Source organism: Rattus norvegicus, chromosome 4 (genome assembly GCF_021556685.1).
Source record: "Rattus norvegicus strain SHRSP/BbbUtx chromosome 4, alternate assembly SHRSP_T2T, whole genome shotgun sequence".
Taxonomy (NCBI): domain Eukaryota; kingdom Metazoa; phylum Chordata; class Mammalia; order Rodentia; family Muridae; genus Rattus; species Rattus norvegicus.
This window is the reverse complement of record NC_141537.1, coordinates 136555296-136576799: the sequence shown is the minus strand read 5'-3', so window position 1 is coordinate 136576799 and position 21504 is coordinate 136555296. Positions and strand designations below refer to the sequence as shown.

Below are 21504 nucleotides of genomic sequence, written 5' to 3'. Positions count from 1 at the left end.
ATATTTTAAATAATATTAGTCTTTTAAACTAAACCCTTAGTTCTACAGGTATTAATTCTTAACAGTGCTTCATTTTTAAATTTTTGCCAGGAACCATCTCCGCTCAAAACAAAGAAAATATGTTTTTGCTATTGGATGCTATCTTTGGGTATAGGCATTTTTAAACAAAATTATCTTTAAGGAGAGGTAAGTTATAGACCACAAAACATGTCTATTCTACATGAGTTTGACAAGTAGATAAGTCTATGCCTTTATTGTCACATTCAAGAGAAAAAAGTTAACAAAAGAAACTACAGGAAGAAACTACTGGAGGGTGAAAGTTTTGCAAGCAGCTGCATTGGGGAAGAACTTCTTAGAAGTACAAGTATATTCTCTCATTAAGGGGATAATTATTCTTTCCTTGTCTTTAACAAATCTTCTTTCACATTGGATGGTCTCCTGGCCAGGTGATTAATGGAAATAATTTCACCCCCTGACTTTGCCTCTCTGTGTAGTGTAGTATAATTTTATTTATTTTACATCTCCAAGGCAGTGTATGCTCCCTCCTCTCCTCCCAATCACCCACCGACCCAACCCCTATCTACTCCTCTGTTTCTTTACAGAAAAGGGCTGACCTCAATAGCTATCAACAGCCATGGCATAACAAGTTTCGGTAAGTACCTCTTCTTTAATGCTAGGCAAGACAACCCAGTAGGGAGAAAGGATGCCAAACACAGTCAGCAGAGTCTGAGATAGCCCATGCTCCTGATGTTAGGAGTACCTCATGAAAACTAAGCTGTAACATATGGGTAGAACACATAAAGACAGGACCTCTGGTTGGCAGTTCAGTCTCTGTGAGCCCCTATGGACCCAGGTTAGTTGATTCAGTTTGTTTTCTTGTTGTGTCCTTGATCCCTTTGACTCCTTCAATCATTCTTCTTTCTTCCTCTTCCAAGGCATTCCCCAAGCTCTACCTAGTGTTTAGCTGTGAGTCTCTGCATTCCTTTCCTTCAGTTGATGGATGAACCCTCTTTGATGACAATTGAGCTAGATGCCAAGCATTTCCAATAAAATTATTCCTAATGACATTCTGCTATACTCATAGATTGAAATAACTCTCAACAGAAGACAAAGTAATATGTAATGACTTTGGATCAATTCAGGGTATCTTGTTTTCCCCTAAGACCCAAAGAATATTCATTCCTATTTTATTATCTTGACAAGGAAGAAGTAACTCCCCTCCTCCAAATTTATTTCTATTTCCCTTTAAAGCCCAATATCAGCCCTTCCTCTCCTCCCAGTCCCCCACACAAATCCTCCCCCATTCCCCCTACCCCTTCTCTTTGGAGCACTCATTAGCTGGATAGTCCCTCAGTCTCTGCTCAGTCTCTGCTCTGTCTTTGCTTCTGTACATCTTGTAGGCAGGACACAATTTGGGTCAAAGGCTTTGTAGATGGTTGCTGTCCTTATCCCTCCACTGGACGTCCTGCCCAACTAAAAGAAGTGGCCACTTCAGGAACCATATACCCAAATACTCTCAGCTGCAGTCACCCCCTTAGACCTTCTGAGGTCTCTCCCCTGCTTTCCCTACAAATGGTCTCCTCCCTCATCCCACCTCACACCCTTCCCAGTTCCCTCTTGCATACAGTTCCCTCCTTCCATTTATCTCTGACATCTATTTTGTTTCTGCTTCTGAGAAAGATTCAAACACCCTCCCTTCTTTTTCTATGGCTTCTTTGGGTCTATTGATTATAGCATGGTTATCCTGCACTCTATGGCTAATAGCCACTTATAAGTGAGTTCTCACCATGCATGTCATTTTGGGTCTGGGTTACCTCACTCAGGATGATATTTTCCAGTTCTAGCCATTTTCCTGTGAGATTCATGATGTCCTTGTTTTTAATGACTAAGTAGTATTCCATTGTGTAGACATATGACATTGTAGTAACTTTCTTTTAATGGTTTCCAATGCAGCTGTATTATCTTCACCTTTTAACATGTTCTTTTTTTTTTTTTTTTTTTTGGTTCTTTTTTTCGGAGCTGGGGACCGAACCCAGGGCCTTGCGCTTCCTAGGTAAGCGCTCTACCACTGAGCTAAATCCCCAGCCCCCAACATGTTTATTCTTATTTTCATTTTTTCACTAGTTTTGTTCACAGTATCATACATGGTTATCAAACTGCTGCTAGGACTTCACATCTGTTAATGGAAATTCTAACCCTAGAGAATGTTCCCTTGGGAATTTACTTTAGGTTAAAGGATGCCAAGTACAAAGCTGCACTGTCCTTTGGTAGCTTTAACCATACAGGAGCCTTTCCCATACTATTCTATATGGCGTTTTAATACGAAGGCAGGATACTTGAGATGTTTCATTTCTAATATTAGGAGGGAACTGAGTGTTAAGGCCAGAAAAGAATTGTGTAGCTAAAAATTAGTAAACCACCTGATACTCTCAATGGATCCTGCATCCCAAGAGCTCTCTGGATTCAGGAATGAAAGACACACACACACACACACACACACACACACACACGCATGCACACACTCATGCACACATATGCAGGAATGCAATCACATGCTAGCTAATGTTTTTTTTCATATTTATTAATTTGGGTATTTCTTATTTACATTTCGATTGTTATTCCCTTTCCAGGTATCAGGGCCAACATCCCCCAAACCCCTTCCCCTCCCTTTCTCTATGGATGTTCCCCTCCCCATCCTCCCCCCATTACTGCCCTCCCCCCAACAATCACATTCACTGGGGGTTAAGTCTTGGCAGGACCAAGGGCTTCCCCTTCCACTGGTGCTCTTACTAGGCTATTCATTGCTACCTATGAGGTTGGAGCCCAGGGTCAGTCCATGTATAGTCTTTGGGTAGTGGCTTAATCCCTGGAAGCTCTGGTTGGTTAGCATTGTTGTTCATATGAGGTCTCAAGCCCCATACGTCTTGACTAACTCAATGGGTGGGCATTTCTAACTTCCCAAGGCTAGAACACATTCCCCTCTAGTATTACTGAGTTAATATGATTTAAAATCTGTATTTCATCTCTGCTATACCAGAAATAATTGGAGGAGGTCACTTTCCTGGGTTCTTTCAGGGCAGTAGGCCTTTAAGTCTGCTCTCTTTTCTTCTCTGTCATGGTGATTCCGCCTGTTCTTCTCTCCTTCCTTGGTCCCTTGCCTACAAAATCTAAAAGTCTCATTTCTGTCTGTCTACAGAGCCATTGGCTGTATGGCAATTCTTTATTACCAATGGAAGTTAGCTGGTGACAGGGACCCTCTGCATCTGGAAGTGGGGCTTTTGGAGCTGCGTTAGACAAAGCATTAGAACCAATTCTCAATAGAACTTTCTACTTTAAATGGTCTCTAAGCCTAACAATCCCCATAATACTCTTTACTGAGAAGTTGAGTTTTTAAGCCATTTAGGATATGACTTAAATTGGGGAAATAAGAGTTTAGGTTCTTTACTTTTGATGAATTATATTCTTTCTAAGGCAGTAATGGAAATCCCAGATAAATGGAGTTAGAATGCCACAAGATCATGTGAGTGTAGAGTTGAAGTAAATGAGAGGAGATACAATTAAGGCAGCAGTTGAACATGCAAGGCCCAAATATCATTATCACCACTATTAAGATTATAGTTGACCGAACAAATTTCTAACATGAAAATGCTGATCTCTCAATCCAAACCTGTTCATCTAAAGGCATTGTTGTCTCTGGACTAGGGTTTCAGTCATACTCTCATATAGACATTCCAGGAAGCTGTATAAAGGAAAGAAATTTACCACAAGAGACAAGAGCAGAAACTAGAGGCTACAAACACTCCTGGAATTTCTGACCCTCTGATAGGACCAAAGATATGTATGCCTTCTGGTCAAAGACAAAAATCCAGAAAGTTTCTGCCTTAAACTCTTTGGACAGTTTTTATCTCCTGTTCATTTCAATAACAATTAAACATTGCTATAGTATTTGAGATCATGTACATACTCCTTCTCCTTCCAAAATTCCTCAGACACTATGTCAGTCAAACAAACTGTAGAAAATAACATTTTTTTTAATCCAGAATAAACAAATGCAATGTATTTCTTTGTTTCTAGTCACTTGAAATATACTTCATCCTGTTGAGTGGGTTGTGGGTGGTTGTTGGGTACCCAGGAACAGAGAAGTTAGTTGGTATTTAAGAGCCTATTTTTGCACAGAAAACGCTCTTGCAGCTCTGTTGATGGTTCCTCAACAATACAAACATATGAAACCACACATTTCTTTCTGGCAACATCATTTCAAAAGCAAGAGATTCAGAACCCAGACACACCAAAGAAACTGAAAATGAGGTATTTTCTTAACTCTTCCCAAAATCCCGTCAACATCTTTCTATATCGATCTGTTAAGGCTATGTTAACAATAGAAAAACAATTACAACACTCAGTGTTGCCCTGTTGTTTCAAAGCCTGCCCATCCACCTTGAAATGCATCTGTACTTTGATTAGTAGACTCTTGTCTATGATAAAATAGTTGTAGAAAAAGGCTTTCCCATCTGGGAATAATCACAGGAAAGTTTCATTTATGTTCCCAGGCACAACATACAGTAGTAGGCAGAGTACACAAAGTCTCCTAGGCAGCTATTTGTCTTCTGACAATGTGTCCCCCTTAGAAACTCAAAATGCTTTACTTTTGTTTTTGACTCCCTCCTGCTACCCATGTGGGAATGCTTTTAGGTTCCTGCACTTTTGCCTTTCTCTTGTTAACCTGACTTACAGAATCCTAGTCAATATCCATAGGATAGGCAGGTACATTTACTCTCCTCTAGAGAAGTCATTGCAAAGGGAGACATATTGGTTTCATTCATCTTTTTTTTTATGTCTTCATATAGAATTATTCAGAAGAAATAAAAAACCTTATTGATTATTTCCTCCTATCTAGGAGGGATTCTTTAAAAAGTTTGAAAGGAATCAGAAAAATTAACGTTGAAACAGAAAGGGAAAAAATACCAATTACACCTCATTTCTTATAGGCCCTGTGGTGCGGAAGTAAGTGGCATCGTCTGTTTCAGTGCCATACTTAGATCCCTCTTATCCAAATGGGGTATATTTCAAGATCCTCGGGGCACTTCTTCAAAGTATATACAACACAAAATCCCATATATGCTACTTTTCTTCTATTTACATGCATGCTTTGACTAAAATGCTTTGGTTTATAAACTAATCGAGGTAGAAAATGAACTTTTCAGCATAGTTCTGAGGTACTGTAGCACACTTTCTTCACAACCTGGCAGCTAATCTTCATCTTTTCAGATAAAGGAAGCCTTTTTTGACTCTTGTGGCATATCTGACTTGACAATGTGACCGTGCCTGTACTCTATGTCATGAGTAAGTAAAATAAACTATTCTAGAACAAAAGGCTTAATGGTACCTTGGGACAGAATCTAATAACTAACATAGCTAATAAGAGACTAACTGCAAGGTCATATATACAAAATGAATGTGCCCACCAAGCAAGATAATGCATGGCTGTATGAGAACTCATAATGATAGTCAGAATAGTGTGAATTTAAAACTGATTGTTGAATTTTCTAGACAATACATTTAAACATTAGATGGGGAGAAATAGAAAGCAAAACCGTAGGTAAGATGATAGAGAGATGATGTAATTTTGAGACAATCATATATTTATACATATTTATATACATAATTATATATACTTGTATATCACAACACAAAAGGCATAGGTTAGAATCTATAATAGAAAATAAATAAATGAAAGGTATGTGGATGCTTTTACATTATTTGATCAAAGCATACTTTATTATGCAACTCAAGTCTTTGTTGTGTCAGAGACCAATGTTGTGCTCCATAACTTTTGGGTTTGGTGGATACTTGGTATTTTCATCCAATAACATAGGAATAATCAGAGTTACATAAATTACTCAGAAGATAAATTTCAATTTTTCAAAGAAAAATATTGAATTTCAAAGTTTCATGCTATGAAGTCATGGAAATTTTATCTTGTAATGACCCAAGATTTATATTTCAAATAACTGTCAGATATTTTTTGTATACTCATTAACCATATTGTTGGCACACAAGCTGCAGGCAGTAGAACATCAGAAACAAACTTTGGCAATAATACAGAGCGTTCTTCATAAAATACAATGATGTATCCAAATGCTGTGTTATATAAAATTGGCCTAGAAATTCACACTTTGGTAAGCTAATAAAGTTAGTATCCAGAGGCTCCCACTTCTATCACAGAAGCGCTGTGTGTATTCAGCATTTGGACTGCACTCATTGCTACCATTCTGCCACAGTCTTAACAAGGGGAGGAAGAGAAAACCATTCTTCCAACCTGTCTAGCCACAAATGGAGAAGAGATGATGACCTATGTGGACAGTTGCATGCATAATAGTGACTATCAGCTGAAAGGTACAGAAGACATTGGTAGGGATGGGGTTACAAGGTAACAAGAAAAAAAAAGAAGAAAGAGGTTAAAAGGAAAAGGTTAAAAAGAAGGGAACAAGAAGATATTTCCAGTACTGCGGAGGCCGAAAAGGGTGAATTTGAGTTTCAGGTCAACTTGGTCAACAAAGTCAGTTCCTGGTTTGCCAGGGTTATGTTATGATACCCAACTCAAAGGAAAACAAGTAAACAAACAAAAGGCTGTGAGATAAAAATAACATAAAAGAATTGTTAGATTGAAAGGGGGAAATGTGTAATAGTCTTTTCCTTTAGATATGTAGTGATCCTAAAGAAAACTTTTGAATAAAATGGACCAGAAATATGTAAGGCTTTGGGAAAAAGACAATTACTCATTCAGTATGTTCCTATGATAATTACCTCAATTCTTAAAAGCTTCCATATACTTTACAATATTTTATCTTTTATTTTTGTTTGTTTGTTTATTTGTTTGGTTTGTCTTAGTTTGGTTTGGTGGTGGATAAAAGGTCTCTGTTTATCCTAGGCTGGTCAAGTGGATATTTATAATGAAGAGCTGAGTTTTATAGATATTATTAAATAAAGTTGAGTATGTTTTGTTTCTCCTGGAACAACAGAAAAATAGGACATTTGGACTAGATACTTTCTTTTGAGTGAGGAAAATTCAGCTACGTCAGCCAAGTGATCAGTGCCTTGAAGAGTCGTTGTTTTGATTATCATGAGCTTGGTTTACTGCTTATGAAATTACTTCTTCAAAGCTCACTTTTTCATCAACTACATTAAAAAGGTTATACAATTTCATACAAAATGCAAGTTACCCAATTGAAGGGAAAGGATTTTAGCCATGAATTTAGAAAACAATCCTAGAAATGTTATTGGTATTTTTTATATTCTAAGTAAATCATTCACTAATAATACTAAACACAAAACATATAAGTAATAAAATTTGCTGTACACACACACACACACACACACATTAAAATTTTAAGTGACATTTACTCATGAAAGCAGAAAGAACTCCTACTCTTAAGTAAGTCCCTGGCATGTTTTAAAATGGGTCATAGTGTCAACTATTAATAGCTTGGCATCTCTTTTTTTTTATCAGAATTGATCAGCTCTCTAAAGGCTGTAACAACTGGCCTAAATTTAAAGTGCAGTCAGAATAGTTCCCTCCTTCCTCCAGTGCCCTAAAAGAGTTTAGGAAAATCTCTCTGTCCTATGCCTTATTGTTTCCAAGAAAAGTGTTAAATTTTTATACATAGCGTCTGTAGTTTGGCATGGGGAAGAAAGGTGAGGAAGTGGCTAATAAAGGTGAGGAACCCAGGGATGGGAGAGACAGTGGCATTGAATTGGTGCCAAAGGAGTTAATGCAGAGTTCATGCCAGAGAGCATTACCACTTACCTACAAATTCTGTCAGACAATCAATTGTCCTTAATTGTCATAATAGCAGTGTTGGATATTTCAAGCCCAACTTCTGAATATGTACAACTTGGCAACAGTAATATAAACATAATTGGATTTGCACAGGAAATAACATTATTATAAACTAACTCGAATGAACTTTCAGAATAACGAAATAAAAAACCCATACCAGAATACATAGTTTTTTAAAAAGGATTGGTTTCTGTGAGATGCAACTACAATATTCTTAATGATGCTAATTAATTAATTAGGTTGAAAACTCCTGGTAACAGTTATCCCTTAGTAAAGTGAAAAAGGCTATAATGGTTTCTGAGTGAATATGCCTTACAGGCTTATGCCCATTAATGCCTAATCCCCAGATGGTAACACTGTTTTAGGGGATTGAGGAATCCCTTGGACATGAAGCCCCACAGGCAGTTGCAGGGACATAGAAAGGCAGTTGCAGAGACGTAGAATACAAATTGAGAGTTACATACTAGTTTTACTTCCAGCCTGGGTCTACTGTTCCCTGCTCTGTGGACTTCTTCACACAGAGCTCTGCATGTTCTTCCCCTGCTTTGAACTCATCTGTGTCTTCCAATCTATCAAGCCATGGGCCTTGACTTGGCTTCTGATAGGCATTTAGGTACAGTGACTAGAAAACAACTTCTATATGTTTCTTTCACTTATGATTTGTTGTTTTTTTAATTTTATATATGGCCGTATTATCTGCTATGAAGAGCATTTGCTGTTCTTATAAAGGACCTAGTTCAGTTCCCAGCACCTACATTAGATGACTCATAAGTGCCCATAGCTCTGATTCCATGGTTTCCAATCCTAACTTCTGGCCACAGTGGGCATCTATATGCATGTGTAACACACACACACACACACACACACACACACACACACACACACACCACAAATAAAACTTAAACAAACAAAACCCCATGATTCTATGATGTTTTCCTTAGGAACAGAACCAGGAATCCTATTCTGTCTTTCATAGGTTCATAAAGAGCATGTTAGGTCAAGGATAAATGTGGTCTAATATGCCCTATGAATTGCAAGCCAGAGGTAAACTGCATTGTTCCTACTACCCTGTTGACAAAGAGTGTTACATCTTACTCGGTGATTTTTATATTCTGTTCTTATTGCCACTAAATATATGAAAGCATGTTTTTTGTTTGTTTTGGGTTTGTTTTGTTTTGTTTTGTTTTTTGCCAGAAGAAAATCTGAAACCAGGAGAAGTTAACCTGGAATTCAGTTAGTTACTTTTCTTACTTGAATAGCCAACAGGAACGGTAAAATTAACAATAAAAAGACATTTGTTTTGAAGAGTGATTAGCAAAGTTTGAATGCAGTATGACTTACTTATAATCGACTTGATGGATTAATTAATCAATTAAGTTTCTGTCTCCTTCCACCACGGTATTAGCCATTGTCAATCAGATTCTGTTCCTAGTATTCCCCCAAGGAGTCCTCTGTGCCTAAAACAAAGCTTGGAAGCAGTAAAACCTTAACATGGTTAAAAATGTAAATGCAAATTTTGACTAGTAAATGACGTAAGAGTTTCTTGTAAAATGAGGCAGTGAGAGGCTGGAGAGTTGTTTCAGTGGAAGAGAACACTGGTTGCTCTTCCAGAGGACCAAGATTTGAATCCAAGTCCACACACAGTAGCACATAACTCCAGTCCCAGGTAACATAACACATCTTTTTTAAAAAAAACATATTTTCTAGATTCTTTTCTGCATCTTAGATAACTATGTTGGGAAATGAATGATGTGTGCTATCTAACATGGATTTGTTTATGATTGATTATAACAGTCTCTACCTACCCCATTGTGCTGAGAAAACATGGCATAGTTGTGTGTAGAACTACTTGTTTGACCTGAGTTTCCAACACCCACCCTGTAGCTTACAACCAAATGTAACTCATATTCTGGGAGTCTGATGTTCCCTTAAGTACATGGTGGCACTACATGCACAAGGCAGATAGACATTCATACAGTATAAACACACACACACAATGAAGTTCTCACAGTAAATGCTTGCAGGAACAATTAATGGAAAAAGAGAATTCAATTTGAAAGTGAGCTAGAGGGAGTATATACCGTATGGGAGAGTTAAGAAGGGAAAAAGGGAAGAGAGAAATGTGCTAATTATATATACAATTTCAAAAATGTAAAAAGTGAATAAATGAAGTTCTATTTAACTGTGCACAAAACTACTGTAATGGTGAAGCATAGCTCTAACGATCTTTGCAGGAGAAGGAAATAATGAATAACATATCAAGTCAGGAATTTCTAAAGGATATACATTGTTTAGTGCACAGCTCTCACCTATGGCTTTTAGATTTTTCAGGTCTGCTCTCTTCCCACAAAAACATTAAGCTCTCCAATCTTTTCCCTAATACATTGAGTATCATGAGTTTACTAAGGGAAGATGAATCCAAATCATGCTGCCTCGAAGATACAAATACAGCCCAGTTCACTCCTTAAAAATGAATTCATTACCCCCATGTGGCTTTCCTGTACTAGGCTTTGCTGCAAATGTCTCAGATCCATTTTTGATACTGTGAACGGAATATCTTATGAATTGTGTGATAACTTAACACATCTGAGATTAGCTTTGGCTGATTGTCTTCTCTGATGCTAAATAAAATCCAGGTCCATTGCTGTAACACATTGTCAAAGATGTCAAACTGAATCCATGCTTCATAATGGAACTAGAGCAAACATACCAGATCCAACATCTAAATATATAAATTAGTTCCTCTGAAATATCTCTCAGTTAACCACCACCAGAACTGGCATCTTTGATAATGTTAGCATCTTCCCTGATACATCGTTGGCAGAAACTATTAAGGGAGGGGGACTGTCCCCTTGGCTCTGTCTAAAGGATTTAAATATGTCTATGTTGTGAAACATATTCAACTTTCATCTTAGATCAATTGCTCACAAAATATTTATAAAATCAGAAGACTGTATGGAATGTCTGTGTCTACTTTCTCACTGTCTATTAATTCTCTGTCCAGTGATAGAGAGAGCCGCAGTATGTAACAAATGTGTGATAAGTGTAAGGAGTGACTTTTTTTTTATTTGAAACAGATTTTAAGGAAAATGTTAATGTAACAGAAAGAGGGTTAATTAATGACATTACAGCAAACTGTTACAACCATCATAATATTATCTTCAATGAGACTCCTTAAATCAATTTTAAAATAAACATTTTGGGTAGCAGTTTTGATAAGTGGGTGTACACTGTTGGTTTCCATGTTGAGTGACTTAACATGAGCTTAGAAAAACATGAAGAGTAGACCAATGCCAAAATCAAAATTTTCCTATCCTAGATTTGTTAAATCTGAACTACCACTGAACTGCTCGTCCTTTCTAGAAAAATTATGACCTATCAGCCATTGTTCAAATAGGGTTGAAAGTGGTTTGTGCCTGATTGGATAATATAAATTTCAAGTTGATGGTAGAAAATGACCAGGCCAGAGACATAAATCCTTCAGGAAGCACATAAATCACAACACAGATCCTTCATCCCTATGTATCGGGCTTACATTTATACATTTTAGCATAGCTTTAATGTCATATGTGGACAGAGATGAATACTGCACTTGGGTTTGATTTATTCTTTCTTTCTTTTCTTTTTTTACAGTTCCTATAAAGCCTGTCTATATTTCCTTTAAAATTAGGATCATACATTCTTTGGATTGATTATTTAAAGTTATGCTTCATTAATATTGAAACTACAGATACATACAAATATGGTCACCTTTGAAAACGTTTTCCTGAGTAAAATCATGCCAATTACTCTGAATTTAATATCTCGCTCCAAGAATAAATCAGGGATTAATGTCAGTATTTCTTACAGCAATATATTTAGATGTCAAGGACAGTCTGACATTCATTCATCCATAATGAAAAGTGAAAACACAAAGGAAAACAGGTCATTTCCCGTTTGCCATCAGTTTAATTAATCATACTCTGAGATAGTTATGGAGGAAAGAGTGTTCTTAAAAGAAGTTTAGTATTCATGTGTCCAAATGACAAAGGAGAACAGATTGTAGGATCTCAGAGTAAGAATCAAAAGCCACTGAATGTGGATAGGGCTATCAGCTACTAAGGCAAAGAGCACAAGAGCCAGAGCATGACAATGCTACCCTACTGTGAGAGCTGGAGATATTCTGCCCTACTTTGGTGGATAAATCCAATTTTTTAGGATTGTAGAGAATCAGCAATACTATGAATAGAAAAGGCCTTTTCAGCAACAAAGAGCAAACCAATAGACATGTAACTCCCCTGACTTCAAAATATACTACAACGTTGTAGCAATCAAATAGTCCCGGTTTGGCAAAAGCATACATATAAATGAATAGAGAAGAGAGCTTAAAAGTAAAAGCATTCATCTGAGTCCTCAGAAAAATACTTAACAATGTGTACTGGAGAAAGGATCATCTTGAATAAATGATATTAAAAATGTGTCAGCAGGAGGGAGAAAGAAAGAACTCCCCTTCCTCCCCAGTTAAGAAAATCAATTCAAGCACTTCCATCCCAGATTTTCCTACTTTCGTATCACTTACATACATCCTATGGTCACCGCCTAAAAGGCTTAAATGTTGAGAGGACCAGAAGATGCACTAAGAATGAGTTTGGTGAGAGTTTCAACCGAAACTAAGGAATTTTTTTTTTTTAGTTACCCTGCTCCTGTCAGAAAACACTTCTTGGCATCAGCAATATGGTCTGGGTTTGGTGTCTGCAGATGAGATGGATCCCTAGGTGCCTGGTATAGCACTCTCCTGAGAGGCTCTGCTAGAACCTGAACAATACAGATGCAAATATACACAGCCAAACATTATACTGAGCATGGTGCCTCCAGTGGAGAAGTTAGGGCAAGGACTGTAGGAGTGAAAGGGGTTTGTAACTCCATAGGAAGAACAACAATATTAACCAACCAGACCCCCTAAAGCTCCCAGGGACTAAACCACCAGCCAAATGGGTACCCATGACTCCAGCTAGATATATAACAGAGGAGTGCCTTATCTGGCATCACTGGGATGGGAGCCCCTTGGTTCTGGGGAGGCCTGATGACCCAGGGTAGGGGAATGTTAGGGTGCTGAGGAGTGGGTGGGCAGATGGAGGAGCACCCTCATAGAGGCAGGGGAGAGAGAAGGGATAAGGGGCTTGTGGAGGAGAAACTGAGAGGAGGAACATTTGAAATGTAAATAAATAAAATAACCAACACAAAACTCATTGAGTTACCCTGAATTGGTAAACAACGAATCCCCCAAGTAGCCACACATTATTAACTGAAAATACTACTCTGAGAGATGGTCTGTGTCTCCAAAAGTTGTTTACCAGAGATGCTCCTTACACCTCCAAATGACACAAGAAATTTTCACTGACCTCTCTTGCTGACCAGAACTACTGGGGGAAGCTGTTGCAGAAGATGGCACATGCCCTGATAGTAGGATATAAAGATTTTAGGCTGGATCTTTAAGCGACCTCCAAGCTTGCTAACCCTTAGAGTGCTCAAAAATGATATGCTCAGGGAGAATATCAGCAGTATTACTCATCTGGGGACTTTATGTCTCCAAAGCGTGGGTCAAGCAGGATGAGTACCCTGATAGAATAGTGGCAAGTCAGTTTGGGGGATAACTATCTGCTTTCCTACTAGATTTAATATCCACTCCACAGGATGGAATTCAAACCTGGTACAATAAACCTGACAAAATCCTGTAGCTGGGGAAGTCATAGTAAATAGAGTATTACTTTAATTTTGCTAAATTGACAGAATGCCTGTCAAATTGACTTGTAAATAACTATATTTATGCCTGTAGGATAGTGGTACTATCATCTTTGGTCAGAGAAGCTTCTTTTTGTGGTGCCTAGTGGTGATAAGAGAGACATAAAACTAGTCAAAGTAGAGAAAATAAATGTTGCTGAATGACTACCCATAAGTACACATTCTGTATCACACCCTCCAAGACTCAGGGATACCATAGAAGAAGGAATTCCACAATTTATAGGCAAATTTCATATTTCTTTATACCTGAATATTTCTTATTATGTGAATATGCCACATTTTCATTATCTATTCATTCTTTGTTGGGCATGGAGGCAGTTTCTAAATAATGGCTATTACAAATAGAGCACCAAAGAGCATGGTTAAGAGGGTATTTCCATGATAGCATGTTCAGCCATTTTTGTATATGGCCAAGCATAATACAGCTTGATCTTGTGGTAGATTTATTTACAGTTTTTTTATTACTTTTATTCTTTAATCCTTTTTTTATAGTCCAGACTCCATCCCTTCCTAGTCTGCTCCCTGATGGCTTCCCATCTCATACCTCCTCCCCAACCCCCAACACCCTCACACCCCTACACAGTCACCCCATCTCCAAGCAGATGGGGCTCCCTTCATCCTACCAGGCCTCCCAACTCCCTGCTTTTAAAGAAACATTCTCACTAATTTCCAAAGTGACTGTTCTAGGAAAACTCTAATTAAGGTCAAAATCCACCATGGCCAGATAGCCTTTGGGCTCAGCCCAATATGTGAGACTCCCTTCTCTGACAGAGTTTCTCCTTCTCTGACCATGTCCAGGGACTTCTAAGCCCTCATATTTACCTCTACCTGAAGAATGTCACAAAGCCTCAATTAGTTCATTGGATCAATTTTTTCTTTCTCCTGAAAAAACTTCTCAGTCAGCACTTGAGTTCCCTGAAATGCTTGTCCATGGTAATGAAGCATTCCAGGCACCCTAAGCCCCCCAGCCAATGGCCTACTGACTGAGGTCCCCTGGGGTTTATTCCCTCTTTGTATGCACAGGGCTTTCCAACTCTTTGTTCCAAGTCTTTACTCCTACTGCCCTCATGGCCAGATCGGTTGATGATCCACAAGAGCAGAGACCCACCACTGTTCCTCTTTGTACTCCTACCAGCAATGGGGAAGTGTTTTCCTTTTCCAGAATTTTTGCTCTCATTTATAGTGTTATGGGGGGAAGGGAATAAGATTGGGATAACTACCACAGTAGGCCTTTTAAAAAGCCATATGGAAACCTACTAGGGTAAAGCTCTCTAAATTATGTATATAAATTAATTGTGGAATCATCATAATTGGAGACAATGATCTAATTAGACATCATACACCACCAAAAATGCCTCCAGTGGATTCCATATTTTGAGTTTTAGGCCAAAACTAACCTCTCTTTGGAGACATTGTAGGCTATTTCCAATGGTGCTGGTCCTCTTCCACAACTGGTTAAAACCTAGTTGCTGAGGATATCAAGTATTTATGTCATTGAATATTGAGAAGCTACATTGTTCCTCAATGAGAAACTTCACCTAGTATCAACTACATGCCAATGTAGGTTATATACTCAGGAATAGGTGAATAGTTGGCTAACACAAAACAAATACTATGTTTATTATTTGATGTGTGTGTGTGTATGTGTATATATGTGTGTGTGTCTCTGTGTGTGTGTGTGTCTGTGTTTCATGTCTTTGTTTTGTTTGAACACAGAGAAAGAATAGGAAATTGAGTAGATAAAAAAGGTAAAATGTGGAAGCACTAAAAGAGTGAATAAGGTATGATGTGGTGGACTGGCTGGTTTTGTGGGTCAACTTAACACAAGTTAGAGTTATCACAGAGAAAGGAGCCTCCCTTGAGGAAATGCTTCTATGAGATCCAATTATAAGGCATTTTCTCAATTAGTGATCATGAGTGGGAGGACCCATTGTAGTTGGTATCATCCCTGGACTGATAGTCTTGGGTTCTATAAGAGAGCAAGCTGAGAAAGCCAGGGGAAGCAAGCCAGTAAGTAACATCCCTCCATGGCCTCTGCATCAGCTTCTGATTCCTGACCTGCTTGAGTTCCAGTCTTGATTTCCTGTGGTGATCAATGAGGAAGTGTAACCTGAATAAACCCTTTCCTCCCCAACTTGCTTCTTGGTCATGATGTTTGTGCAGGAATAGAAACCCTGAATAATGCATGTGGGAAATTTTGTTTTAATAAATTTAAAGCCCCCAAATAGGAAAACCAGGAAAGGGTGTGGAGAAATGAGAACTCTTACAGGAGGGATGCAGCTTTTTCTCGCCTTCTGCCATTCTGCCATATAAAATATCTCTACTTCCCTAAAATAAAGAACTGTCTTGATGATTTTATATCATTAGATTTCTATTTTCCTATTTCTTCCTTCCCCACTCTTTACTGTCATCTCCAGTGATCATACCCAATTATACTACTTACGAGGAATATTTGCTTATCTCTGCGACAGTTTCCAGAAGTCTCAAATTCTGGCAGAAGTTGTAACAGAAGAGTTAGAAAAATATTTTATATGCAATTTCTAAAATAACTATAGTTGGGACAAAATCCAATTTCACAATTGTTAGCAAAGAGGAGATCTTATAAATGAAAAATATAACTGATTAATCATTTTGACATATTATGTACTGAATATAACTCAGCTTGGTACAATTTACATGAAGAAAACAGATGATTCTTTTTTATTTACTGTTCTGTACAACAGGATGTTTGAAGCATCCTTGATGTCCACACACTAGATTACCTTATCCTTACTAGGACAACCTAAAAACTTCCCTAGATATTTCTAAGTGTGTGGACTAGAAGACAAAATGTTAGTCCTCATTTTAACCCATTTAGAATATTGGAGAGGCTGAAGAGATGGCTCTATCATTTAAATTCTTGCTGCATAAACATAAGTACCTGAGCTCTATAACCTTGAAATCCATAAAAAAAAAGAAAAAGAAAAGAAAAGAAAAGAAAAACCCAGGCACTGCTAGCACTGGAAATTCAGACGAGACCCTGGACCTGCTGCTCAATCGTTTAAGCTCTGTACATAAGGTCCAGACTCAGTGAGAGAGCCCATCCCAAAAGACAAGCATAGAAAGATTGAGATTGATACCTGAAGTTAGCCTCTGACTTATTCATGCAAGCATGCACACCCATGTAGACATTGGATTATAGAAATGCCATTCTGTATCCAATTAAACCCATTCATCCAGCTACAATGGACATAAAGGATGCCATGTTCCTGCATTGGATCAGCAAATGAGAAAAAAACATAAGCAGTTTCTCATTCCACATTTTATTTTTCAGTCACAAAATAAGAAAAAGAAAACTATTATATCACAGCAAAAATAAAAATACTGTCTCTAATTCCAAGCCCTTTTCCAAAGGAAGTTATAGAATAAATAATGCTCCCACAAGAAAAATATTATACCAGTTTCAAGTGTGTGTCTGCAAATTGTGTATGATTTTAATTTGAATGAGACAAATGATGACAATTTTTCACAGCATAGCTTTTGCCTCGTGGGACTAAAGGATGCATGTCTGCTTTTGGTTCCTTCCTCGTGCCTTCTGTACTGAAATGTGACTTGAAGCCCAGCCCATTCTGCTTCCTCTCACTTCTTCATCTTAATCCCTTTCCTTTCCTTACATGTTCTTTCCACATACTTTCTACCTATCTTCTCCAGAAAAGTTATTAAGGAGCATGTATGTGACTGTCAAAGACATTCCAAGGATTATAATAACAAAAAATAAGAACCAATGTAAGCTCGATTTTTCTGTATTTTTAGCACTGTTTGTTGAGAATGTCTGTGATTCTGCCTAGTTTGATAGAATGTCTTTCTTATGAGTCATTCTGAAACTCTCAGGAGTCTTCCCTGGTCTGTTGCTAGAGGACTCTGGCTGGATCCCTTCCTCCTCCTCCTCCTCCCCCTCCTCCTCCTCCTCCTCCTCCTCCTCTTCCTCTCTCTCTCTCTCTCTCTCTCTCTCTCTCTCTCTCTCTCTCTCTCTCTCTCTCTCTCTGTTTGTGTGTGTGTGTTACAGAGTCCTAGATGTGGGTACGATATTTCCTAATATTATATACCTAACAAGTTCCTTGTGTCCAGTGGAGTTGTATCTTGGGTATACATACACATCGATGAATGAAGAGTTAGAATGCAGTAGAGTTACATGATGGAATATCATTCCACTGTCAACACCCCCCAAACACACAAAACAAAAAGCAAAAAATTGTAAAATTCCCAGATAATTAAGGGATCATAATGGGGAACTTTCAAGGAAGAAGATATAAAATTCAGTGCTAGAAATGGTAGTGAGAAAAAGTAATGGAAAATTACAGTTATGAGGTAGCAACAAAAACAGTTTCAGGATTGGGGGTCCCCGTATTAAAGGGTTGCAGCGTTATTAAGGTTAAGAACTACTGATTTAGAGGAACATCAATGATTAGTAAGTAAGCTTTGTTAGAATAGTAACAAAAGCTGAATCATGGGTGAGAGGCTCAAATCTCAGTAGTTGCTCTGTCTTTGAATTTGTGTCTATCAGCTATGGAAGCACTCACACAGTAGCTGTCTATCACTTGGGGAGCCCCACAACCTAGTAACTATTCAGTTCACATGAATATAAGCCTCAACAATCCCAATCTGGTGCCAAAAGGGGTTTTTGAAGAACTGCTTAAACTTAGTCCACAATGCCTGAAAACTTTGATTCTGATATCAATGAAGTCATCACCAGCAATAGTAGGGTAAGTAAAATCACTGGCAAAAGGGAAGACAAAGAGAGCAAAACTCCAGTAATCTTTCTCTGCCAGGTCATTTTTTTTTCTGACTTTTACCAAAAGATGCCACCCACAATCAGGGTGGGTCTTCCTACGACAATAAAAGCAATCAGGACAGGTCTTTAGGAGATTCTAATATGTGAAAAGTTGACATTACAATCAACATACAATATATGGTAGAGTTGGACATTATGGTACCTATATTTTTGACTTATTGAGGAGTCTCCACACTGATATCTGTGGGTGAAGGTTCAGATGGCTGTAGTCCATTCCATTTCTGCCCAAAACCAGGAATAGCATTTAGTTTAACATGTGACAGGCATGATATTTCAAAAATATATCCAAGACAGTTGAGGGAGATAAATGCCTTAAGTCACTAAAGAAACAAACTCTGTAAGTCTAAATCCTCAGGGGAAAATGCTGTTTAAAATTTTATTATTAAAGGTGTTTTTTAGTGTTCAAATTATGTAATGTATTCAATTTATATAGTGTTACTCTGAGCTTTTCAAGTTTATTTAACTGCAGTGGTGGGTACAAAAGAATCTTACATACATAATTTAAAACCATTTTTGTTCCTTGTAATTAAGTGTATAAAAAGAATAATGAACATATATTATGTTTGTGAGAAGTATGTTTTAAATAAAAAAACACTAGCTAAAGAAATAATTTAACAATTGAGAAATAAATATTTGCAACTTATTTTCTTCTGTCAGAAACAAGTGATTACATGATAGTGTAGAATTGAAATGTACATCGCTTTGTAGTTATAAATATAATCTCTTGCTAAAAGAACACTGCTTTAGAGCAATAGTGGCTTCTCTTTAATTTTGTTTTCTTTTGTCAAAATACTTTTCAGAATGATGTTAAAGGTATAAGCTAAAACACATAAGAATAAAAAAGTCACAAAATTTTCAGAAATACAATTACGTAGCTATGTATAGAATGTATTTGAACTACAGTATACTGTATGCCTCTTTAACAATGTGTTTTTTTAAAAAAAGATTTAATACTGGCTTTCACAAGCATAATTATTAACTAAAGATAAGAACTCCTTTACGATATTTGCAATGTGTATAATATACAAAGTGTTTATGATCTCTGAAACAGTCATGGGAATGAGACTAGTGCTTTAATTTTATATACTTATTTATTTGCTTAGGAGGATGCACATATGCCATATTTCGTGTATAGAAGTCTGAGGACAATTTTAAGACTTGGCTTTCTCCTTCTATTATGTAGATACTGTATTTGAAACTTAACTTATTCCCTGTGTTGATCAGGTTTTCAAACTAAGTAACCTTTACGTAGTAAGCAATCTCAAACACGCACCCATTAAAATATTTTTAATTTTTACTTAGATTGTTGTATATAAGTGTATTCTGTTTATATCTTTTTCAGTTCTCTCTCTCTCCCTCAATACCTTCTGTAAACCTTTGCTACATCTGAGACTCCTGTCCTCCCCACTTGCTTTTTAAACACATTATAAAAGTATATTTTATTCACCCGACATAATTGTCATCTCAGAGAATTAGTGCTAAATAAGCTCCCCCATTCTCGGTGTTTCTGAATTCTAACTGGCTACTTCAATTCAGCCATTCTGATTTAAATTCCTCTCCAAGCTGACTGATTCAAAATGGCTTCTCTCAGTTTCTGTCTGAATTGGTGGACTCAAACTAAATCTTGCAATTTGTTCTAATTTTCTTGTTCCTTCTTGTTCTCCGGCTTCAACCGCCTCTGCTGACCTGCATTGAACTACATGAACAAATTAACTCACTTCCACTGCCTCAATTCACTGCACTGACTGACTCTCAACTGACTGACTCGATTCTACGTCATTGAACTCAAGCGACTGAACAGAACTGATTCTCTCCCTGCACTACTCTTAGGTATTCTCTTTTCTGTCTGTTCTTGTGAGAGTTGAGTGTATCCTACCTTTGACTTATTCTGTCAAACCTTTCTTTGAATCATAATGTCACTTTGCCCCTCATTTGCACACATGACTACTTCCTTTTACAGCCTAACCTTACTCATGAAGTTTGGCATTAAAGGAATATACCAAGGGTTTGTCTGTATTCCAGCCAGTAGACTTAACATACCTCTACAATACACACACACACACACACACACACACACACACACACACACACACACACACACTCACACACACACACTCACACACATACACACACACTCACACACACACATACACATACACACACACACACACACACAAATGTGATCTTTCTCTTTCTCTCTCCCCACCATCCCTCCATTTACTGAGTCTATCTAGCATATATGTTCAAGGTTGAATATTTGGAACTGGACAATCCATTAAGGTGTTCATGCTTGGAGAAAACTGGTTCTCTTTCTCTCATCAGCCAATCATCAATCAATATAGATATTGACCATCTATATTTCTTCATCGTCTAGGAATGTGGTCTTGTGGATCTCCCCCTATAAGTGTGGCACATTGGCTGGCATGCTCACCAAAAGCAATTTGAGAAGGAAAAGGTCAATTTCACCTTAGAACTCCCAGGTACACTCCATTACTCAGTGATGTACTCAAGGCAAGGAAAAAAATTTTAGGCATGAATATTTACACAGGAACTGAAGTAGATGTCATAGAGAAGTCCTGTTTAATGGTTTGCCTTTCATGATTTTTTCTCTGACTGCCTTATTTTTATTTGGCAGTGGCCTTGTACACAGTGGGCTGGAATCTTCCATATCACTCTTGAAAGCATGCCTCACACTCTTACCTACAGGATATTCTCACAGAGTCATTTTCTTACTTGAGACTCCCTCTTCTCAGATAACTAATGTGTATGAACTTGACACAAACTCACCCATAAAACAATCTTCCATCAAAACTAATTCTCAGAATTTAACATTAGTTTTATTTGTATAGGAAAATTTAGAATTGAACTTGAAATTAACACATAAGCAATCAACTTATTATTTATGCATTTGTAACTTTTCACAACACATATTATTTATGTCAGAAAATAACACATATTTTAAATTTGTTAGAAATTCTCACATTTTCTCATTCTATCTATAAAAGTAGAATAGTTTATTTCTAAATTGAAAGAGATAAATTCATAATGTGGT

General features: G+C 37.5%; 1 non-coding gene across 1 annotated transcript; it reads right to left on the bottom strand.

The window, feature by feature from the left end:
• Positions 1–2124: 2124 nt before the first annotated feature.
• Scarna16 (small Cajal body-specific RNA 16) lies at positions 2125–2303 on the bottom strand. Its single transcript, XR_015687338.1, has one exon.
• Between the last annotated feature and the right edge of the window lie 19201 nt (positions 2304–21504).